Source organism: Triticum urartu, chromosome 1A (assembly GCF_056163025.1).
Source record: "Triticum urartu cultivar PI428250 chromosome 1A, HENAU_Tu73, whole genome shotgun sequence".
NCBI lineage: Eukaryota > Viridiplantae > Streptophyta > Magnoliopsida > Poales > Poaceae > Triticum > Triticum urartu.
In genome coordinates, this window is record NC_141873.1 from 587,310,580 (window position 1) to 587,336,595 (window position 26,016).

At 44.9% G+C, this 26,016-nt stretch overlaps 1 pseudogene; it reads right to left on the reverse strand.

Moving 5' to 3' along the window:
- Positions 1–488: 488 nt before the first annotated feature.
- Positions 489–15,763, reverse strand: LOC147993151 (uncharacterized; annotated as a pseudogene).
- Between the last annotated feature and the right edge of the window lie 10,253 nt (positions 15,764–26,016).

Sequence of the window (26,016 nt, forward strand, 5' to 3'; positions counted from 1 at the left end):
GTTAGTACAATGAGGAAAAGAGGTTGGATATATGAATATGCATGAATCGTACTACTTATGATGCGGCCTGAGGCTTAGCGCGGGAGCGGCGCTCCGGACTACTGTCGACATCCCACACAGAGTTATCCGCAAGGGAGCCCTTCCTCTTCTTGGGCGTCCCCAACTCCAGATTCATGGAGGACAGCCTCTTCTCCCTTCCCTCATAATGGGGAGGGATCTCCTCCTCCTCCTCCTCCTCCTCCTCGTCCTCAGGGATGGAGGAACAGGTCTCTTCGTCTTCGGACGTTATGCCTGAAGTACCCTTATGACGGGGGCCACCTTTGGCCCCCTTGGCCTTATTCTTGGCCTTCTTCTCCAGCGCCTTATAGGGCTCCGGCACCAACATCTTCGCTAAACGCGGGATGACTAGTTCTTCAGGCAGCGGAGCCGGACACTGGATCCGCTTCACCCTCTCCATCCAGTCCTGAAGAAGGAATGATGATAAAAGTTCAGACATCACCCTTGAAACAAGCAAGTAGGGGATGCATTAAAAATAACATACCTCGCTGGCGAGGTGGTTAATATCGTGCCCGCGGTCCGAATCTGCGGCCGGCGTTTCTCATTGCCCTTAAAGAGCAACTTCCAGGCACCTTCGTGAGTGGTTTCGAAGAGCCTCCTTAGGGTATGGTGCTTCTTCGAGTTGAACTTCCATAGAGGGCGGCTTCGGCTTTGGCACGGGAGAATCCGGCGAACTAGCATCACCTGGATTACATCGACAAGTTTGACATCCTTGTCCATCATGCTTTGAACGCGCGTCTGAAGTGCCGTCAGCTCATCTGGCGAACACCAGTTAGGCTCTTCTCGACCCAGGAGGTGAGTCACATGGGTGCTCCGGAGTTAAATTCGGCGGCTGCGGCCCAATTGGTGCCGCGGGGTTCTGTAATGTAGAACCATTGTTTCCGCCATTCCTTGACAGTCTCCACGAAAATGCCTTTTGGCTAGGAGACGTTGGCCAACTTACTCACCATGGCTCCTCCGCACTCCGCGTGCTGGCCGTCCACTATGTTCAGCTTCACGTTGAAGACTTTGAGCCATAGCCCGAAGTGGGGTTGGATGCGAAGGAAGGCCTCACACACGACGATGAATGCCGAGATGTTGAGGAAAGAGTTTGAGGATAGATCATGAAAGTCTATCCCGTAATAGTACATCAGCCCGCGGATGAAAGGGTGGAGTGGAAACCCTAGCCCGTGGAGGAAATGAGGGATGAGTACCACCCTCTCACTGGGCTTCGGCATGGGGACGGCTTGCCCCTGGGCTGGAAGACGGTGGGCGATTTCCTTCGCCAAGTACCCGGCCGCCCGAAGCTCAGTAATGTCCTTATCCTTGACGGAGGAGACCATCCATTTGCCTTAGCCTCTAAATCCGGACATGGTCGGATGCTTTCTGGAGATGTAGAAAGATGGGGACTTGGGCACTGGAGCTCAAGGATGGAAGGGCAGAGGAAGGAGAAGGCGTAAGTAGACAAGGGGAGTTCTTATCCCCTTATAAAGGGCCGCGAATATCAAGCGCCTCCCTGCTCGCCTTAAAAATCGCCTATTCCCAAGGGCTGTGTAAATGGCATGGTTGGGTTACCCATACCCGTATTGATGAGAATCCCGCAATAAGGAGACATGATCTCTGCTTCGACAAGACGTGCCAATGGCAACTGCGTCTCGAAACGTGGAACGGCAGACGCAAAACGGTCCGAAATTATGAACGGGTAGACGTGATGTCATGTCATAAAAAGTTGTCAGTGGATTGGACTTGTGGAGTATTATATTCTCTCTGCGGTTGTCTATGGTGTGTGTGGCAGGTCCGGATACAACCATCTATTCGGAGACTATCTTGGAGTTCGGAAAAAAGGGAACCCGCCTTGCAATGCCGAAGACAAATCTGCGTGCCGGACTCCTCGCCATTAAAGCCAAGTTCAGGGGCTACTGAGGGAGTCCTGGACTAAGGGGTCCTCAGATGTCCGGCCTGTTAGCCATGGGCCGGACTGATGGGCTGTGAAGATGCGAAGACCGAAGACTGCACCCGTGTCCGGATGGGACTCTCCTTGGCGTGGAAGGCAAGCTTGGCGACTGAATATGTAGATTCCTTTCCTTTGCAACCGACCTTATGTAACCCTAGATCCTCCCGGTGCCTATATAAATCGGAGGACTTAGTCCGGAAAGGGAGAGACTCATTACCACAGTCAAACACGCTAGACTTCTAGGGTTTAGCCATTACGATCTCGTGGTAGATCAACTCTTGGAATACTCATATCCATCAAGATCAATCAAGCAGGAAGTATGGTATTACCTCCATAGAGAGGGCCCGAACCTGGGTAAACATCGTGTCCCCTATCTCCTGTTACCATCGACCTTAGACACACAGTTCGGGACCCCCTACCCGAGATCCGCCGGTTTTAACACCGACAGCCCCTGCGAGATCGGAGGTGCTGGCGGCGCTTGCACCACCTTCTCCCGTGGCTCCTGCTCCTGCTCTGGCGACCGCGGCGGCGTGGCTGACCATGGGCCGAAGCCCACCTAGTCGGCCATCTCTGGCGCCATGCACGACCAGCTCCACCGCTGGCCCACCAGATGAGGGTTCCACACGGCGATGGGCGGCTCCTCCACGACCTCCTCCTCTCGCACCTTCTCCTTGACGTTGAGGTCCAGCTTCGGGATGGCCATGTCGTCGACCGCAGAGAGGGGCAACGCGGTTTGCAGGCCATCCCATTGCCGCTTGTCATGGGTGGCCATGGATTTCTCCATGACCCGCCTAATGAGGCGGGCCTCCTCCTCCTCGGTCAAGGGTGCCGGCGACGGCGGGCATGGGGATGGAGAAGGTGTCGGCATGATGTCGTGCACACGCCTACAACCCCGCGTTTGGGGAGGGCTCTCATCACGAGGAGGATGTGGGCATCGCAGGCTAGGAGGACGACCGACAAAAAAAGATTGTCGCCGCAGGTCGTGCTCGTCGCGGCGCCATGTATCCCACAACGGCGAATCTTTGGCGTACCTGGGGTCCTCCGGCAGATCCGGTGGGAGGCGGGCGCGATGTCGGTTGATCTCCACGAGGTGGCCGCGGCCGCTCACGGGCACTGGAGGTATCGACACGCGGTCGGCAGAGAGATGCCAGTTGTTTGGCAGGTGGACATCTCCCCACGATAATGGCATCGTGGTCTCCTAGTAACACCGACAAACATCGACGTGGATGTACGGCCTGTCACGATGCCCGGACGCTGGTGGCGCGATCTTGAAAGCTGGCGGAGCAGGTGGTGCAGGCAAAGAAGGTGGTGCAGGCGGTGCGGAGCTGCTGAAGTAACGTCAGCCAGAGGAGTAGCCGGCCTTGTGGTTGTCCTTCCCCTTGCTGATTCAATTCCAGTCCATGACATCGGCGGGGAGGTGGGCGAGTGGGGTGCGACAACCCTGGCTAGGGTTTGCTTGTGTCGGGGCTCTAGGAGGTAGGCCGGCCAAGAAGTGGAAGCTGTGGACTAGCCGATCCACGGCTTCCACGTCAAGAAGGATGGCGACCCTCTTCCTGTGTGAATGACAGCCACGGCTAAAATTGCAATAACGATTACCGGTCTAATTATCGATTGCCTAGGGACAAGTAACTTTCTTGTGACAAAAAGCTCTCTACTATAACTAACTTAATTGTTTCCTTATCTAAGTAACCCCTAGATTTTATTTACATGTTCTTTATTATCTAGCAAACCTATCCCTTTACACCTACAAAGTACTTCTAGTTTCATACTTGTTCTAGGTAAAGCGAACAATAAGCGTGCGTAGAGTTGTATCGGTGGTCGATAGAACTTGAAGGGAATATAGATTCTTCCTTTAGCTCCTCGTTGGGTTCGACACTCTTACTTATCAATAAAGGCTACAATTGACCCCTACACTTGTGGGTTATCAAGACCTTTTTCTGGCACCGTTGTCGAGGAGCAATAGCGTGGGGTGAATATTCTCATGTGTGCTTGTTTGCTTTATCACTAAGTAGATTTTATTTTCCGTTCTAAGTTGTTCTCTATCTTTAGTTATGAATATGAAACACGAAATACCAAAAAAATTAGGTGTACTTGATACTCATGGAGATGGGGAACCTCCTAAAACCCTCGATGCTCGTTATTTGAAAAATATTAAACACTACTTTGATAATCCCGAGAAAACCCCAATCAACTTGATAATGGACGACACGTTGGATCAACGTGAATAATTTAGGGATTATCGCTTGAATCAAAAATGGAAACTATTATGGGATCAAATTGAAATGTTGCATTGGTATGCTTGGAATTTATGCTTGAGATATGATTATACTTGTTGCTCTAGGATGAAGGCTCCACACCTTCCCTTTTCATGTAAATTTAATGGTAATGAAACCTTGGCTTCTTATGCTAATGGTAGATTTGATTACTATGATGTGGAACAAATAAAAGAATTTGTTTCTTTTAAGGGTGCTTATGAAATTGAATCTTTGTTTGAAAAGTATGTAGATTTTGATGATGCTATTTATAGACCTGAAAATTTGCTATACTTAAATATTGCTATGATAATTATGTATACATTGCCGATATTGATGCATTTATTGAGAAAGTCTTCGCTGTCCAAGAAGAGACAAATATTGAAACTATGGAAGAAGAAATTGATGACATTGTGAGCTCATTAGATGAAAAAGATGACGAGCAGAGCGAAGAACAAAAGGAAGAAGAGCGGATTAGCTACCTGTGGTTGCCTTCAAATGAGAGTAACTCTTCAACTCATAGATTGTTTGATTTCCCTACGTGCTTACCGAAGGATGAATGCTATGATCCCGTTGATTCTTTTGAAATATCCCTTTTTTATGAACTTCATGTTTGCTATGCTTGTGGCCATGATGCGAATTATGCTTATGAAGATGAACTTGCTATAGTTCCTTATGTTAAGAATGAAATTGTTGCTATTGCCCCCACACATGATAGTCCTATTATCTTTTTGAATTCTCCAAACTACACTATATCGGAGAAATTTGCTCTTATTAAGGATTATATTGATGGGTTGTGTTTTACTATTGCACATGATGATTTTAATATATATAATATGCATGTGCTTGCTGCTCCTACTTGCAATTATTATGAGAGAGGAAGTACATCTCCACATCTCTATGTTTCCAATACGATAAAATTGCAAGAAACTATTTATACTATGCGTTGGCCTTTACTTGATGTGCATGAATTGTTCTTTTATGACATGATTATGCATAGGAAGAGAGTTAGACTTTGGTGTTGCATGATATGTATTACTTTGTGCTCACTACTCAGATACAAATCATTGTTAATTAAAATTGGCTTTGATATACCTTGGGATCCAGGTGGATCAATTACTTGAGCACTTTATGCCTAGCTTAATGGCTTTAAAGAAAGCGCTGCCAAGGACACAACCTGGAAGTTTTAGAGAGTCATTTTATTCTGTTGTGTGCTTTTATAAAGTGTAAAAACAAAACAAAAATATACAAGGTAACCTAATTTTTTTCAAAAAGAGAAGTGATTGGAAGGTTATGCATTGGAGAAGTGAGGGTCGACCTTGAACACTTGTGTTCATGCTCATGGAAACAATGTAGAATGTTTCATGGAATTTTCTCACAAAAATAATTATCCCCTTGTAAAACTCCATTTTATTATAAAAATAATGTGCCAAGATTTGCCTTTAGGATGTTTAGATTGCTTATTTCGTATGTGCAGTGCAAAAAGTGAAACTTTAGCTGTAGTGTGTCAATTTACGTTTTTTATTGGAACGTCAAAAGTTTTTGAAAATTTTACACAATACTATTCTGCGAATTTTTTATTTAGTCCTAATTTTTCAGAATTTTTAGGATTGTAGAAGTAGGGTGAATGTTCAGATTACTACAGACTATCCTGTTTTGGATGCATTGTTTTGCTTGTTTTGATGGAACTATCGGTGGTATAAGCCATGGAGAAGTTAGAATATAGTAGTTATAATGCAAAAATAAAATATGAATGGGTTTGCAACAGTACTTGAAGTAGTGATTTGCTTTATTATACTAACGGATCTCATGAGGGTGTTGTTAAGTTTTGTGTGATTGAAGTTTTCAAGTTTTGCGTGAGATCGCGATGGATGAAGGAATAAGGACTAGAAAGAGACTAATATTGGGGATGCCCGAGGCACCCAAGGTAATATTCAAGGACTCCCAAGCAACTAAACTTGGGATGCCTCGGAAGGCATCCTCAATTTCTTCTAACGATCGTCGGTAGTTTTACTTGGAGCTATATTTTTATTCGTCACAAGATATGCGCAAATTCTTGGAGCGTCTTTTGTGTTTATTTTCCCTTTTTATTTTACGTGCCATTATGGTCTGAGATAGTCCTTGGTTAATTTATAGAATGCTCTTTGCACTTCACTTATATCTTTTGAGTATGGCTTTATAGAATGCTTCATGTGCTTCACTTATATCATTTGAAGTTTAGATTGCCTGTTTCTCTACACATAGAAATCCACCATTTGTAGAATGCTCTTTTGCTTCACTTATATTTCTTAGAGCGGCGGAAAATATTTTGTAGAATTAATTCAAGTCTCATGGTTCACTTATATCTACTTAGAACAGGAATTGGTCATTTACATGGTTATTCATAAAATCCTACATAAAACTTGCAGATCTTTGAATATGATATGTTTCATTCCTTGCAATAGGTTTGCGATATAGAGATGGTAATATGTGGGAAGTACTAGTAAATGATTATGGTTTAGTAAGAATATTTGTGTTAAGCTTTCTGATTCCCGAAGCATTGATGTATGGTCTCTCATTATGCGATGAAATTGGAGCATGATTTATTATTGATTGTCGTCCTTATGAGTGGTGGTCGGGTACGAGCGATAGTCTTTTCCTACCAATCTATCCCCCTAGAGGTATGCGTGGTAGTACTTTGTTTCGAGGGCTAATTAACTTTTGCAATAAGTATGTGAGTTCTTTATGACTAATGTGAGTCCATGGATTATACGCACTCTCACCTTTTCGCAATTTGCTAGCCTCTTCGGTACCGTGCATTGCCCTTTCTCATCTCGAGAGTCGGTGCAAATTTCGCCGGTGCATCCAAACCTGGTGATATGATACGCTCTATAACACATAAGCCTCCCTATATCTTCCTCAAAACAGCCACCATACCTACCTATCATGGCATTTCCATAGCTATTCCGAGATATATTGCCATGCAACTTCCACCATCATCATATGCATGACTTGAGTATTCATTGTCATATTGCTTTGCATGATCGTAAGATAGATAGCATGATATTTTCATGGTTTGTCCATTTTTTAATATCTTTGCTATGCTAGATCATTGCACATCCTGGTACACTACCAGAGGCACTCATATAGAGTCATCATGTATTAGTTGTATTGAGTTGTAAGTAAATAAAAGTGTGATGATCATCATTATTAGAGCATTGCCCCCAGTGAGGAAAGGATGATGGAGACTGTGATTCCCCCACAAGTCGGGATGAGACTCCGGACGAAAAATAAATTAAAAGGGAGAAAAAATAGGCCAAAAAGAGCCCAATAAAAAAAGAAAAAAAAAATTAAAAAAATGAGAGAAAAGAGAGAAGGGGCAATGTTACTATCCTTTTCCACACTTGTGCTTCAAAGTAGCACCATGTTTTTCATATAGAGAGTCTCCTATGTTGTCACTTTCATATACTAGTGGGAATTTTTCATTATAGAACTTGGCTTGTATATTCCGATGATGGGCTTCCTCAAATTCTCGAGGTCTTCATGAGCAAGCAAGTTGGATGCACACCAACTTAGTTTTTAGTTTGAGATTTCATACACTTCTCTTAGTGCATCCTTTGCATGGCAATCCCTACTCCTCTCATTGACATCAATTGATGGGCATCTCCATAGCCTGTTGATTAGCCTCGTTGATGTGAGACTTTCTCCTTTTTTGTATTCTCCACACAACCTCCAACATCATATTATATTCCACCATAGTGCTATATCCATGGCTCACGCTCATGTATTGCATGAGAGTTGAAAAAACTGAAGCGCGTTAAAAGTATGAACCAATTGCTTGGCTTGTCATTGGGGTTGTGCATGCTAAATACTTTGTGTTAAGAAGATGGAGCATGCCAAGACTAAATGATTGTGTAGGGATAACGTTCTTTAGCATTGATATTTTGAAAGACATGATTGTTTGTTGGGATGGCTTAGTATTGATGTCTTTATATCAAATTATAGACTGTTGCTTTGAATCACTCGTGTCTTAATATTCATGCCATGATTAGGTTATATGATCAAGATTATGCTACGTAGCATTCCACATCAAAAATTATTTTTTTATCATTTACCTACTCGAGGACGAGCAAGAATTAAGCTTGGGGATGCTAATACGTATCCGTCGTATATATAATTTTAGATTGTTTCATGCCAATATTCTACAAATTTCATGTGCTTTTGGCAATATTTTATATTATTTTTGGGACTAACATATTGATCTAGTGCCTAGTGCCAGTTCGTTTGTTGCATGGTTTTTGTTTTTCAGAAAATCCGTATGAAACGAAGTCCAAACGCGATAAAATTTTATGGAGAATTATTTTGGAATACATGTGATTTTTGGGAAAAAGAATCAACGCGAAACGATGCCTGAGGGGCCCACAAGCTCAAGGGGCGCACCCCCTACCTAGGGCTTGCCTGGAAAGCTTGTGACCACCCCGTAAGGCGGTTGGTTCCCTTCTTCGATCGCAAGAAAGCTAATTTTTAGAAGAATAAAAACCGTGTTAAAATTTCATGCCAATCGGAGTTATGGATCTCCGGGAATTTAAGAAACTGTGAAAGGCCAGAAAACAGGAACGCGAAACATAAAAGAAACAGAGAGAGATCCAATCTCGGAGGGGCTCTCGCCCCTCCGCCATCGTGGAGGCCATGGACAAGAGAGGAAACCCTCCTCCCATCCAGGGGAGGTAAAGGAAGAATAAGAAGGAGGGGGCTCTCTCCCCCTATCTCCCGGTGGCACCGGAGTGCCGCCGGGGCCATCATCATGACGGTGATCTACACCAACAACTTCACTGCCGTCATCACCAATCCCCCCCTCTATGCAGCAGTGTAACACCTCTTCTCCATGCTGTAATCTCACTTAAACATGGTGCTCAATGCTATATATTATTATCCAATATATGTGTCTATCCTATGATGTTTGAGTAGATGAGTTTTGTCCTATGGGTTAATTCATGATCATGATTGGTTTGAGTTGTATGTTTTATTATTGGTGTTGTCCTATGATGCTCTCTATGCCGCGCAAGTGTGAGGGATCCCAGCTATAGGGTGTTGCAATATGTTCATGATTTTCTTATGGTGGGTGGCGTGAGTGATAGAACACAGACCCGAGTAAGTGGGTTGTTGCGTATGGGAGTAAAGAGGACTTGATACTTTAATGCTATGGTTGGGTTTTACCTTAATGATCTTTAGTAGTTGCGGATGCTTGCTAGAGTTCCAATCATAAGTGCATATGATCCAAGTAGAGAAAGTATGTTAGCTTATGCCTCTCCCTCATATAAAAATGCAATAATGGTTACCGGTCTAGTTATCAATTGCCTAGGGACAAATAACTTTCTTGTGACAAAAAGCTCTCTACTAAAACTAACTTAATTGTTTCTTCATCTAAGCAGCCCCTAGCTTTTATTTATGTGCTCTTTATTATCTTGCAAACCTATCCCTTTACACCTAAAAACTACTTCTAGTTTCATACTTGTTCTAGGTAAAGCGAACAATAAGTATGTGTAGAGTTGTATCGGTGGTCGATAAAACTTGAAGGGAATATAAATTCTTCCTTTAGCTCCTCGTTGGATTCGACACTCTTACTTATCAATAAAGGCTACAATTGATCCTCTACACTTGTGGGTTATCAGGCGGCAGTAGAAAAATGGTCAGATCCAAATTCTTTCTCAGATACGATCAAATCATGCAAAAGTATGCCAAAAGGGTCAAAACATTGAATTTGGCCACAAGGTGTAGCAGTGTTTTTTTCTCAAATATGTCTCGTACCACCATGCATCGCTTATTTCCTTGTGGCAAAGGTATCAGGCATTGTCTCTCTGTCACATACTACCGCGTAACAAAAACTCTAGGAAACAAGAACGTGAGACTTGTTCGTTTTGACGTGACACCTCAATGAACCATAGCGCGTCCATCCAAATTCATTAATAATTATCTGAAGCAACAAAGAAAAGGAAAGAAAATAGGTGGACGCGACTCTAGGCCAATGAGGGTAGAGTACGTGGATTGTGTGCTTCCTACGAGACAATGCTGGCTGTGCGATCATGTGGGCTTCTCAATCGACGGTGGAGATCATGGGTGCGACAATTTCAGAGGCTTGGATCTGGCGCGTGTCACAACTTTTCGGGTTGAGGTTCGCTGCAGGCTCCACGTGGGACGGGCCTTGCCCAAACAAACCCAGACTCGGCGCCCGCCTTGTTGAAAACCAGAGCAAGTGAACAAGGAAAACGCGTAGTCTCTATGGTAGATGGGGCCCGCGCCTACCTCAGGTGTCCTCGCTGAGGCCAGCTCGGATAGTGAGCTCCCTACTGACCTGACCCCGCGTGCCTTAGCTGCCCTCCACCCGATTTATGGCCATGAATTTCGCGATGCGAACCGGCCCTCCCCTCTCGCCGCACCAGGTATATAAGCTCGGCCTCGCCCTCCTCTCTCAGCCTTTAATTTCCCCCGCATCTCCATCTCTTAACCTTAGCGGTGGCTCCTCCTCTAGCCTCCGGCAGGAACACAAGCTCAATCAAACCTTCAAAGTGAGGCTCCATGCATCCATGGCCTGGTTCTGATGGCCATGGCCAAGGTCTCTTGAGGCTTGACCTTGAAGACTTTGGCCATGTCCATGGTGGCTATGGCATCTTGTGGAAGTTGCAGATCGAGATGACTATAGTTGGCATCTCGTGTTCATGGCCTTGCCTTCGAGATGGCTTTACCTAGTATGCCACGGGTTTTCTTTGTTTATTTTGTTGTTGTTTTGTCAGATTTTTGTAACCAATATTGTACTTGGATCTGGATCTACGATTCATGTTGGTGGTCACGGCTTGTTCAGTATTTCTATGCTTGAAGACCGGCGAAATTCAATTGGTTCAGATTGAATTGGGTTTTGTTCAATTCAAGATCTATAGTTCTCTCCCGCCACTGTTTTTTCTTCTTCTGATTTGTCTTTATTTATTTATTTTATCCTTTCAGCCCGGCCATTGTGACTCTGCTTTTGAGCTTGCTCGTGATGGTTGTACATTTGAAATAAAATTGCATATATTTTCATACTAAACTTTTATATTCATATTCTTCTATACATATTCTTTCATTAGATTACGACCTAAAAGAGTACACTGTTAAGCATTTTGTTGGCATATTTAATCACACAACAATATTGCTAATTAGTAATTATTGTATTCCTTGTCATACGGTTATAACGTACATGAGTAAAAAGTATGCTAAATTAGGTTATGTCGCTTAACAAAAGTTTGATGATTGCATAAATTATATAGTTTGTACAAATTGTAGTGGTATGTGCACTTATCTTTATTTTAATATCGTTAAATATCATGATAGAGCTTCCTAAAGCATATTGTCTAAAAAAATCTTAAAAGTGCTCTCTAGTGTACTAGTAGAATGCTCGTGCGTTACCACGGGCTATAATGCATATAAATGAATCAAGCAAATGATTAAGGTCATCTCTACGGTTGAAGCTCATTTCTCCCTCATATGTCCTAGTGTCTATGAGTGCTTAACAGTCTCCACAAAATTCAATCGTCTGGGCAGGTCGCTGATCGAAGGTAGATATAGTGATTTAGAATGTCAGTTCTCCACAGGGATCTAGAACTTCGAAACACACATTCGAAACATTCAAAACAACTGAATAGATGAATCAAACAGCAGTGATAACAAGTAGCCACTGGATCAAAGTAAAACAAAATAATAAACTGCAAAGGTCAAGGATTCAGAAATAGAACTGTCTTTTTCCTATGGTGGTTTTCTTGTAATCAAACAGACAAGTAACACTAGCACATGGAAGATGGTTCAGCCATCACGCACACCTCATGCAACTAATTAAATTGCTAGTAGCTCACAAGAAAATAGCTACTAACTCAATATCCAGCAAATGGTCACAACAATTCAGCAAGGATACATGGGGGTTCAGCAAAGGTACACGGGTAACAAAGTAAATTTCAGACCCAACACTGCATATATCCAGAGAACAGAAACAAGAGAAGAGAGAGGTTCAGAGCCTATGAGTCGTGATGATCTTCAATTCAAGGTCGTAGATGTTGCAGTCGAAGAAGAGGAACAATAGAGACAAGTTGGAGACGGTCTATAGCGGGAGAAGCTTCCACGTGGATGTTGAAGAAGAGTAGCAGAGGAGGATCCTTGGGGTAGAGCTGCAGCGTGGTGAAGAAGACTTGGTGAAGATCAGCAGCGATGGTCCTGGCCTTGGGAAGGAATCATGGAGGCCTTCGCGGGAGGTCAGCCGACCACCCGGAGCAGAGCACCACCAGGAGTCCGGCGACCCACTATTGGTGTCGAGGAGATGCCACAGCGGCGCTCGTCGGAGTTGGAGACGAACAGCAGTGAGCGTTGGGGGTGGAGAAGAGCAGGTCGGCATTGTCGCTGGAGAAGAGAGCAGCAGGTTGGCGGTCGGGGGCGGCAGCGAGGTGGAGCGCACCGTTGCTACCTCTTGAGCACAGCGTTGGTTTTCCCTTGAAGAGGAAAGGGTGATGCAGCAAAGTAGCGTAAGTATTTCCCTCAGTTTTTGAGAACCAAGGTATCAATCCAGTAGGAGGCTGAAAGGATCGAGAAGAGGTGTCTAGAGGGGGGGTGATTAGACACTAAGTACCAAAAGTTGCAGTTTTAATTTCTTTAACTTGAAGTGGAGTTTTGGCACAAGTTTAACAAACACAATACATACCAAGCAAGCATGCAAAGAGTGTATGAGCAGCGGAAACTAAAGCATGCAACTTGCAAGAATGTAAAGGGAAGGGTTTGGAGTGTGCAAACGCAATTTGGAGACATGGAGATTTTTGAGACGTGATTCCGATAGATGGTGCTATCGTACATCCACGTTGATGGAGACTTCAACCCACAAAGGGTAACGGTTGCGCGAGTCCACGGAGGGCTCCACCGACGAAGGGTCCACGAAGAAGCAACCTTGTCTATCCCACCATGGCCGTCGCCCACGAAGGACTTGCCTCACTAGCGGTACATCTTCACGAAGTAGGCGATCTCCTTGCCCTTACAAACTCCTTGGTTCAACTCCACAATCTTGTCGGAGGCTCCCAAGTGACACCTAGCCAATCTAGGAGACACCACTCTCCAAGAAGTAACAAATGGTGTGTTGATGATGAACTCCTTGCTCTTGTGCTTCAAATGATAGTCTCCCCAACACTCAACTCTCTCTCACAGGATATGGATTTGGTGGAAAGAAGATTTGAGTGGAAAGCAACTTGGGGAAGGCTAGAGATCAAGATTCATATGATAGGAATGGAATATCTTGGCCTCAACACAAGTGTAGGTGGTTCTCTCTCAGAAAATGTAGGTTGGAAGTGTAGGTTCGTTCTGATGGCTCTCTCCACGAATGAAGAGGAGGTGGAGGGGTATTTATATCCTCCACACAAAATCTAACCGTTACACACAACTTGCCAAACTCGGTGGGACCGAATTGATAAACTCGGTCAAACCGATTCAGCAAATCTAGTGACCGTTAGGATTTTTGGTGGGACCAACATGCAACTCGGTAGGACCGATATGGTTAGGGTTAGGGCATAAGTAATCTCGGTGAGAACGATTACACAAACTCGGTGATACCAATTTTGGTAAAAAGCTAACCAGAGAGTTGGTCAGGTAAACTCGGTGGGACTGATTCGCTCATTTCAGTGAGACTGAATTGTTACGAGAAGGAAGCAGAGAGTTTACATTGCAATCTCGGTAGGACCGATTACACAAACTCGGTGAGACCGATTTTGGTAATGGATCCATACAGAGAGATTGCAATCCCATCTCGATGAGACCGAGATCCCTATCGGTGAGACCGATTTGCCTAGGGTTTGTGGCCGTGGCTATGACATCTGAACTCGGTGGCGCCGGACAGAAAGAATCGGTGGGGCCGAGTTTGACTTTTGGTTTAGGTCATATGTGGATGTGAGAAAGTAGTTGAGGGCTTCGGAGCATATCACTAAGCATTTTGAGCAAGAGCCTCATTAAGCAACACCTCATCCCTCCTTGATAGTATTGGCTTTTCCTATAGACTCAATGTGATCTTGGATCACTAAAATAGAAAATGTAGAGTCTTGAGCTTTGAGCTTGAGCCAATCCTTTTGTCCTTAGCATCTTGAAGGGGTTCCACATCCTCTAGTCCATGCCACTTCATTGTTGAACTTATCTAAAACATACTAGGTAAAAGTGTTAGTCCAACAAGAGATATGTTGACATTAATTACCAACACCACCTAGGGAGCACTTGTGCTTTCAATCTCCCCCTTTTTGGTAATTGATGACAACATACATCAAAGCTTTAGATAAAGATATAGAGAATAGTAAGTAAAGCTTTAGAAAGACATGTAACATGCATAGGCTCCCCCTACATGTATGCAATCATGTGAATATGGAATATAGGAGCATGTGAATGCATAAACATGACAGAGTAAGCAATGTGTTACATGTATCTTGGCTATATGCATCAGAGCAAATCATGTGTATATGAGAAATGTGCCTTCATGCTCATGAGTCCTTCTTGCAAACAGTATGTACATCAGCAAGAATTTCTCATTCACATGACTGTGATGCATATACTTACCTCGTGGTCTTGAGTTGGCTTAGGATGGGATGAACCTGTGTAAACAAGGTTAGATAACATAGATACACTGCTACCTCTTGATCACTGCGTTGGATTTCCTTGAAGAGGAAAGGGTGATGCAGCAGAGTAGAGTAAGTATTTCCCTCAGTTTTTGAGAACCAAGGTATCAATCCAGTAGGAGGCTACACGCGAGTCCCTCATACCTACACATGGGTGAAATAAGATTGGAGGTGCACTCACTTCAGCGGAGTGCCGGAGCCTTGTTCTTTTTCCATTGATGTTGAATCCTACTCCAAGTTCTCCAACCGCAAGTAGCTGCTTTTGAAGTCCACCAATCATATGCCAGCTACCTGATCGATTTGTCTCACTACCATATACATACATATATTCCTCACGGCAACAATTCTCATAGAGCTTCATTAACTCCGACTGATCTTCTTCTTATTCCTTCTTTCAGGTTATGCCAAGAACCACCACGGATCTAGTATGGTGGCACGACAGGGTTGTATCTCCTCGTACAGGTTGGCAACTCTTTCTCGTTTCATTTTTGTAGGGTCAATCGAACATGAAGATGCCTTCTATGCCCATATGCCACATGCAAATAGTCCAAAATGTTAGAATATACGTTGTATAGAGATAGGAGAGTAGTTGAGCAGTCTAAATCTTTGTAATCTTATCTCCTCTTATCTCTACTTCTGTTAAACCTCCTGTACCGAACCATGATCGATCTCCTCTTCTCTCGATCGATCTCTACCTTGTAAGCCACGGCATGATCCCGATATAATACAATGCGGCCCAGACGAAGGGTTCTACGCTTCCCAATTCTTCTCACATGATAACAGAGCCTCTTCCTCTATAGGTCAGGAATAGATCGCATCTAGCTACCGCATCGACTGAGCAGCATGTCCACCACCACCGCTGCCATGACAGCCAGCACCATGGGCACGCTCACCACATCATCATCATCCGCTTTTGCCTCCTCCTCCTCCACCTCCACCAACACCTCCCTGCTCGGATCGCCACCTCAAGAGAAGCTTACGAGGGCAAATTTCCTTCTCTAGAAAGCCATTGTGCTGCCCCAGATCAAGGGGCCCCAGATGGAACACCACCTCAACCCGCAGAGCCCGCCACCGCCGTCCACGCTCACCATCACCAAGGACGGCAAGGAAGAACAGGTAGTCAACTTCGCTCGATCCCTCTGGTATGCACAGCAGCAGCAGCTCCAAGGATTCTTGATGGGATCCCTATCCCGTGAGATCCTCGCCCAGGTCGCCACGCTCTCCACGCCGGCCGAAGTATGGACTGCGATCCATGCTATGTTTGCTGCCCAAAGCCAAGCTCAAGCAATCAACACGCGCATTGAGCTCACGAATCTTCAAAAAGGTAACATGTCTATGGCAGAATACCTTGGCAAAATTAAAAGTCTTACCGATGAGGTCGCCTGCACTGCCGCCGCGCTCTCCGATCCGGAGATCGTGTCCAAAATCCTCGCCGACCTTGACATGGACTACAATCCTGTGGTCTCCGCCCCCGCCGCTTGGGTGGAGCCGATCACCGTACAGGAGCTGTACAGTCAGCTCCTCAGCTTCGACGCCCGCCTCAGCCTCCTTCACGGTGCCAACATCTGGCAGTCTTCTGCCAACTCCGTCTCTCGTGGCCGCGGCCATGGGCGCGGTCACCAGGGGCAACGCAGCGGCGGACGCGGGCGCAGCAACGCCGACTACTCCAACAACGGCAGTGCTGGCTACATCAACACCGGCGGCAGCGGCGGCAGCAACTACAACAACAGGGCCGGGGTGGTGGCTTCCACAACAACAACAGCCGCCACCCTCCTCCTTCTTCTTCCCGAGCACGTCCTCGCTGCCAACTCTGCAAGAAGCTGGGCCATGAGGTAATGGACTGCTGGCATCGCTATGACGAGAACTTCGTCCCTGATGCTAAGCATGTTGCTGCGGCCATGCGTGAACAAGGAGGAGAAGGGGTGTGGTACGTGGATTCTGGTGCCACGGATCACGTCACAAGCGAGCTAGAACAACTTGCTCTTCGTGAACAGTACCACGGCGGTGACCAAATTCACACCGCAAGCGGTGGAGGTATGGATATTCAACACATTGGTCAAGCCCTTATTAATTCACCTACACTTAAACGTGATCTAGTTCTCAAAGATGTCCTTCATGTACCTCAAGCTGATAAAAATCTTGCATCCATGTCTCGTTTAGCTCATGACAATAATGTCTTCTTTGAAACTCACCCTCGTTTCTTTTTTATCAAGGATCGGGCAATGAGGGAACTCCTTCATCACGGTAGATGCATTGGAGGTCTCTACCCCATCACATCCGGAGCATTTAGTCACAAGCATTGTCAAGTTTTCTCCGTCATCAAGCCCTCTTTGGCAAGGTGGCATCAAAGATTAGGACATCCATCTTCGATCATTGTTAAACAAGTAGTCAATAAAGGCAACCTCTTGTTGTCACATAGTTCAAATAGTGAGTCTGTTTGTGAAGCTTGCCAATATGCCAAGAGTTACCAACTACCTTATCCCAAGTCGAATAGTATATCTCATGCTCCTTTAGAACTTATTTTTAGTGATGTATGGGGACATGCAAGAGATTCCTTTGGCAGAAAGAAATACTATGTCAGTTTCATTGATGATTATAGAAAATTTACATGGATTTATTTGCTTAAGTACAAGTCTGAGGTTTTCTTTGTATTTCAAGAGTTTCAAAAACTTGTTGAACGACACTGTGATCGAAAAAATTTGACAGTCCAAAGTGACTGGGGAGGGGAGTATGAAAAACTCAACTCTTTCTTTCGTAGCATAGGCATTGAACATCATGTTTCTTGTCCTCATGCTCACCAACAGAACGGCTCCGCTGAGCAGAAACACCGTCACGTTGTTGAAGTTGGTTTATCCCTTCTTGCTCATGCATCTATGCCTCTCAAATATTGGGACGAACCGTTTATCACTGCCACCTATCTTATAAACCCTCTTCCTAGCAAAGTTATTGGCAATATCACTCCATTAGAGCGTCTCTATCATCAAACACCCGACTACAATTTTCTCAAAATATTTGGGTGTGCTTGCTACCCCAACCTACGTCCATACAATCATCATAAACTTGAGTTTCGTTCTACTCAATGCGTCTTTATTGGCTATAGTAATCTTCACAAAGGTTATAAGTTCCTAGAAGTTTCAACTGGACGAATCTATATTTCTCAGGATGTTGTGTTTGATGAAACTCTTTTTCCTTTTGCCAAACTTCGTCCAAATGCCGGAGCCCTTCTTCATGCTGAGATAGCACTTCTTTCCGATCATGGGGGTGAATTACATAAGGCTGATCATGTGCAAAATTCAACTCAAAACGGTGGTTCTAATGATATTTGTGCAAAAAACAGGCTGTGATTTTATGTGTCCAGAACAGGACGAACTTGGCACAGAGCACGAGGCTGATTTCCCTGGCAGCAGCGACAGCAGCGGCGCGCGATCCCGCACTGATCCGCGCGTCAGGAATGCGCCTGGTCCTCGCCCCGAGCCAGATTCCCATGCAGCCAATCCGGTGGCCTCCAGCTCTCCCGCGGCGGATGTGGCCGACAGGCTGCGCCTGGTGGACCCCGCCAGCCCACGCGCCTGCCCCCGCGCGGGGGAAACCGCGTCTCCACGTGGCGCACTGGATGACGGGAGCCCGCGCCTCGATCCAGCCGACGAGAGCGACGCGCCGATGTGGTCTGGATCCCCCTTGGATCACACGCTGGATGCGCCAGGATCTGTGCGGGTATCTTTCTCGGATCAGGAGCCGGGATCTTCTGCGCCTGGTTCTACGTGACCGACCGCCACAGGATCTCCTACACCAGTTTCTGAACCGGGATTTTCTGCGCCTGCGCCCACGTCACCAACACTTCCGCGCCGGCACACCAGATCCCAGTCCGATATTATCAAGAAAAAGGAATACACTGATGGCACGGTCAGGTATGACAAAGTTAAGCGTGCTTTTCTCAGTCATATTGGAGAACCAACCTGTTTGCATGATGCTCTTACACATAAATATTGGAAAGAAGCTATGGATCATGAATATGATGCACTCATGAAAAATAAAACAAGGCATTTAGTACCACCAAGGCAGGGTCATAATGTCATAGATTGTAAGTGGGTATATAAGATAAAGAGAAAATCTGATGGAAGCATAGACAGGTACAAAGCTAGACTAGTTGCCAAAGGTTTCAAACAGAGGTTTGGTATTGATTATGAAGATACTTTTAGTCCTGTTATTAAGTCAGCTACCATTCGACTTGTACTGTCTATTGTTGTTTCTAGAGGTTGGAGTTTACGTCAGCTAGATGTTCAGAACGCGTTTCTTCATGGTGTTCTTGAGGAAGAAGTGTTCATGCAGCAACCACCAAGATACGAGGATCAAAGTGCACCACACTATGTCTGTAAGTTGGATAAGGCTTTATATGGTTTAAAACAGGCCCCAAGAGCTTGGTATTCCAGGTTAAACATGCAATTACAACAACTTGGATTTACACCATCTAAAGCAGATACCTCATTGTTCTTTTATCACAAAGATAAGATCACTATTTTTGTGCTCGTTTATGTTGATGATATAATTGTTGCAAGTTCAAGTGCACATGCTACAACCTATTTGCTTAAGGATTTGAAGTTGGAATTTGCTCTCAAGGAGTTGGTGATCTTCATTATTTTCTTGGCATAGAAGTTAAACAGACAAAGGATGGTATCATGGTATACTTCTTACACAAGAAAAATACACCACTGATATACTCATGAGAGTAGGATTGGAACATTACAAACCTGTGAGTACACCAATTTCAACTTTAGAAAAACTTGCAATTGATAGTGGAGAAGCATTTGGGTCAGATGATGCAACAAAATACAGAAGTGTTGTTGGTGCTTTACAGTATTTGACTCTTACACGTCCTGATATATCTTACTCTGTCAATAAAGTTTGTCAATATTTGCATGCACCTAGAACAACACACTGGACTACAGTAAAAAGGATTTTAAGGTATCTCAAATACTCAACAGGTCTTGGACTTCAGATTGTCAAGTCCATGTCTTTGCTTGTTACTGCCTATTCTGATGCAGACTGGGCAGGGTGTGCTGATGACAGAAGGTCCACAGGTGGTTTTGTTGTGTTTCTGGGAACAAATCTTGTATCGTGAAGTGCAAGAAAACAGGCCACTATTTCTAGGTCCAGTACAGAAGCTGAGTATAAAGCCTTGGCTAATGCTACAGCTGAAGTAATGTGGATACAGACTCTGTTATATGAGCTTGGGATCAAGGCTCCACAAGCTGCGAGGTTATGGTGTGATAATATTGGTGCAACCTATCTCTCAGCTAATCCTGTTTTCCATGCACGAACTAAACATATTGAAGTTGATTTTCACTTTGTCAGAGAAAGAGTAGCTCGCAAGCTACTTGATATTCGGTTTATACCAACTGGTGATCAACTTGCTGATGCCTTCACAAAACCTCTTACTACAGGAAGATTGAATGACTTCAAGAACAATCTTAACCTTGGTAAAGTTCACTCGGTTCAGATTGAGGGGGAATGTTAGAATATGTGTTGTATAGAGATAGGAGAGTAGTTGAGCAGTCTAAATCTTTGTAATCTTATCTCCTCTTATCTCTACTTCTGTTAAACCTCCTGTACCGAACCATGATCGATCTCCTCTTCTCTCGATCGATCTCTACCTTGTAAGCCACGACATGATCCCTATATAATACAATGCGGCCCAGACGAAGGGTTCTACGCTTCCCAATTCTTCTCACACAAAATTCAGATTGGGGATTTTTCTTCTTTTCATGGTTTGTATGAATTTAATTCTAAATTGTGGTAAACAATTAGGGATGCCATCCGATTGTATTTATGTGCACTTCAATGAATTAATGCCATTCGATCTAATTTGTACATGCAGGGTGTATGTCTTTGGGTGTATTACGACGACGCCGCCGGCCATGTGCGGCGGAGCGGCCATGGTGAAGTTTCATGCATGCGCGACGAGGAGTTATTTACCCAAAACCACCACATTATGGGCTAGGGTAACAGATCAGTACCACATCTGAGGCAGGGCACAAAAAACCACCAACAATGGGGCTAATCTGTAACGCGGAGCACTGACGCTGCGTTTTAGCCCAGAAAACAGCGAATCCGACAGGTGGGTCCCGCCTGTCGGGCTGACGTGGCAAATACCAAGCACACAAAAAAACTTTGACTAGCTGAGGTGGCAGATGAGCTGCGGGCCCCGCCTGTCATTGACTACATGGTCATCTTCATCCCATCTCTATTTCTATGGAGCATTCTGTCGAGCAGCTTGTGCGTGGCGAGCCATCTCTGCCGATGCAAGTCGAGAGCTGCATGGGCAAGGCGAAGGGGAAGCAGCGGCAGGACGAGTACTACCACCTCGCCAAGGAGCAGGGCTACCGGAGCCGCGCGGCCTTCAAGCTGCATTAGCTCGACGACCGCTTCCGGTTCCTCCCGCCAGCGCGCTCCGTGCTCGACCTCTGCGCGGCGCCGGGGGGCTGGATGCAGGTGGCCGTCGCCCGTGCCCCCGTCGGCGCCTTCATCGTCGGCGTCGACCTCATGCCCATCCGCCCCGTCCGCGGCGCGCGCCGTGCTCGACCTCGACGCAGAGCCCCCGAGCCGTCTCCTGCGCGGGTCCTCCTGCTCGGGCTAATGGAGGCAGATGCAGCGTGGCAACACGCAGTAGAAGCCGATGGACGATAGGAGGGAGCTTTGCGTCGGCGCCGGAGGGAGCTCCGCGGCTGCGCACACTATACGCCATGGACGACGCGGGAGGGAGCTCTGCGGCGGCGCAGGAGGGAGCTCCACGGCTGCGCGCAGTAGATGCCAACGGGCGGCGGGAGGAAGCACGGCGGCGACACTGGAAGGGAGCTCCGCGGCTGCGCGCACTAGATGACGACCCGGGCGAGGGAACAGAGCTCTGCGGCGGCCGTTGCACTCCTCACGGCGGTTGCTGTCCGACGAGCACGGCTGCAGGCGCAACTCCTGTCGACCTTGAGCACGGGAGGGACGCAATGACTTTTTTAATTTGTTTGTAGGACCCGATTGCTTTTGTTGAAAATTTACAGGGACCGAATTGACAGAAAAAGAAAAGATAAGAGTAAGAAAATAAACACACGAGTCATTGACAGGTGGGACCCTCGTCCAAGTCAGTAAATTGTCCACATAGGCACGTCACGTCAGCCTGCCCACGTGGAATTTTTTTGCCACATCATCCCGACAGGCAGGCCCCACCTGTCGGTTTCGCTGTTTTCTGAGCTAAAACGCAGCGTCAGTGCTCCGCGTTACAGATTAGCCCCATTGTTGGTGGTTTTTTATGCCCTGCCTTAAATATGGTACTGATCTGTTAGCCTAGCCCATAATGTGATGGTTTTGGGTAAATAACTCCGCGATGAGTGATCTGACTTGCCCGATCTCATCTGCAGCTGCAGTGTCTCAGCCTTCCCTCGGGCCTGCTCTCTCCAAGTCTGGCACACCGCACACACCGTGGAAATATGACGTCAGATTGAAGAACACATAATCACCATGGATCTCCTAGCTAGCGATGGTGCCTGTTTGATCCATGCCCTATAATATATTGTGTGCATGACATTAATTTGCTACTCCCTCCGTTCTTAAATATTTGTCTTTCTAGAGATTTCAACAAGTGACTACATACGGAGCAAAATGAGTGAATCTACACTCTAAAATATGTCTAAATACATCCGTATGTTGTAGTCCATTTAAAATGTCTAAAAGGACAAATATTTAGGAACGGAGGGAGTAGTACGTACACATGAGAAACAGTTGCGAGCTTCCTTTGCACCCATATAATCGAGTCATGTTTCTTATTGATGCTGACGTATATGTTCCCTGCAAAAAATTGATGATGTATATGTACTCCTTCTGATGCATATGAACTGATTTTTTTCATGAACTTACCTTTTATTTCAGATGCATATACTAATTGTAATTGTTCTCAGAATGGATGAATGCATATATGTATACTCCTTTTGATGCACTACATATACTTTTTTTTGGTGTACACTTCTGAAGAAAGAAACTGCAGCACGCTCTTCCAAAAAATGTAGTATATAATTCTTAAACAAATGGCAGTATATACTCTTTGAGTATTTTGTTGGTATAGGAGGATGTTGAGAGGATCCTCGAGCTGGAGTTCCGAAGAAACTCCGAAGGAGATGTCCAAATACAACCTCGGTCGTGCGGCCGAGAGGTGCGGCTGTTCGAATGGCAAGTGATACATTCTTGAGAGATGCAGTGATTCAAGAGGATTTCTATTATTTGGCAAGTAATACCGGGCTCACTCCATTCCTTGAAGATAAGTGTGATCAGTATCTCCTCCTTATCAATACTTTAGTGCACAAATTTCCATTTTTATCCTAGGAGAGAGATGCCCACCATAACATTCCATCTCTACGATACCATATGAAAGGAAAAAGTCCAAAACAAACCTTGAAATTGTATACGATAGCTAAATCAAACCTTGAACTTTGAATTTCGGAAATTGGCACTCTGAACTTGTAATCCCGGTCTATTTTGGACCCTAGACCTGTTTGGCACACTGGGAATAAGAAAATCCCGGGGGATAACCTGCTACTCAGAATTTGGGCCGGCCCACTATAACACAACAACAAAATCGTGAACTTTAAAATATATTCACGCATTTATAAAATATTCAGAAGTTAAAACATATTGTTGTTTTCTATTTTTCGCACAAAATTCAATTTCTTTGGTGTTTTTAGTTTTTTCTGGAATTTTGAAATTATATTCACATTTTTAAAAATTGTTTGTGATTCCGTAAACAATTCTAAAAAATGTTCAGAATTTCAAAATTTCTTCACGTCCTATGAAAATGTTTTGGAGTTTTAAAAATCGTGTTTCATTTTAAAGTAATGTTTTTAGAATTTTGTTTTGGATAGTTGGCTAAGGACTCGTCTGGGTCAGCCCACTAGACATGAAGCGGGCTTTTATTTTCTGAAATCTGAACAATTTTTTTTAAGTGCAAACACTTTTTGAAACATAAACATTTTCTGAAACCTGAACATAATTTTAAAGTGTGAATGCTTTTTGAAAATTTTAAAAATAGGAACAAATTTCTAAATCGGAAAAAACTGTAAGAAAATATTTTGTGACATCTAAAAAATATCGCAAGTTTAAAAAAATGTACGGACAAATTCAAACAAACGTTTATACAATGTATAATAATATATGTGTAACTCAAAAAAATGTTTCATACATTCAAAAAAATATAGCATTTCAATAATGTTTACAAGTTTCAAGAAATTTGTTTGTGAGATTTTCAAACAAAACTGTGTGTACAATGTAAACAAAAAGTTTGCGTGTTGTAAAAAATTGTGTCTTACACTTAACAGAGTATACTTGGGTTGTGTTTGAAAAAAGTGTCTACAAATTTGAAAATGTTGAACCATACAAAAGTGTGTTTGTTTAGTTTTATAATATGTTTATTATCATTAAGAAAATGTAAACATGTACTTAAACAGTAACTGTGTATTAAAAAATTGAAAAACATTTAATTTAAAAATGTACATGATGTATTTTAAAATATCAAAAGTTTATCAAAAAATATTTTATGTGTGCGTTAAAAATGTATATTGGGTATGAAGAAAAATAGACATGTGTAAAAAAGAAAAAAGATAACAAAACAAAAAGGCAAAAACAAAGAAAACCAGGAGCAGCGGGCGCGCGCGAGCGACGCTGCTAATGGGCCGGCCCAGTTCAACAAATACCGGCTAAATCCTCTCAAGGTTTAAAATAGACCGGGATAACAGAGTTTGGTGTGCTGATTTCAGGGATTGAGAGTTTAGGGTTTGATTTAGCTTTCGCCGACAAATTCAAGGTTTGTTTTGGACTTTTTCCTTTTTGCATTGGTTTCTGATCTGAGTAGCACGCGCTGCATGTGCCCACACACAAACACTCCCATTCGGCACAATCACTACTCAATGTGAGAACATCTCTAACAGATCATGCAAGCTGCCCTCCGGGAAAAATCATTTACGGTAACCAAATTTACGGGACAACAGACATGGGCACAGAGCAGATCCTGCATACATCACCGGAATTCGACATGATTTCAAGACGAGTAGTTCACACCATTAAACATCACCGGTTCCCACATAGTTCATACAAACTTAATTAAACATAGTTCAAACGGAAATTAAAACTAGTTCATCATACTACGCAATGGTACTTGCTTCTAAGCGTCGTCGCCGTAGCCGTCCTGGGCTGGCGGTGGCTCGCTGTCGTGGAGCGTGTTGCGGATCAGGGTGCCGGAGAGCGTCTGCTGGAGTTGGTACTCCTCCCAGGGCTCCGGCAGGCGCGCGACCGCAGCTGCATCGCCGCCTGCGGCAGCCTCCCTTGCCTGCCACCACGCGGTCTCGGCCGCCCGGAGCCGTTGGAGGGCTGGGTCGAAGAGCCTCCCGAGACGGGGAAAACTCGTCCACGCCTAAGAGCCGGCGCTGCGGGACCTCACGCCGCGGGTGCGCATCACCTCCCTCTGCCCGTTCTAGACGGGAGGGCGGAGGCCAGAGCCGCCTGCCTCGTCGTCGTTCATACACTTGCGAGCGAAGAAATCCCTGCCGCCGTCATGCCCTGCACCAGCCGCCATAGCCATCACCGTGAAGATCCGCTCGAGCAAACCGTGGCAAAACGCTGCAGGAGGGGGATTGATTTGTCGCCGGAGTTGGAGGATTTGCGGCAGAGATGGAAAGGGGAGAAAGGGGAGGGATACCCTAAATCGGCCGAAAACCGGCATATATACCATGCGAGGGCTGTTTACGAGCCTCCCGTAAAATTTTATGGACCGGGCCGTTTTTGCGGAATCTGCACAAGCAAGATTTTTGTGCCGTCCTGTAAATCGGGAGTAAATTGCAAAAAACCACCACAATTAGGGACCCTAATTCAGAAAACCACCACCTTTCGATTTTTTTTCAAATAACCACCACCATTCTGCTGACAGTTTTCAAAAAACACTGATAGGTCACTAAACACATGTTAACAACGTTTCTGGCAGATGGGGGCCGATGTAAGTGATGATGTGGCACTAAAATCTCACGGTGTTTGGCCTGTACAGTAAGCTCCACATGGGACCCGCACGTCAGCCTCTATACTTCCTCCTCCACAAGCGTTGACAGGG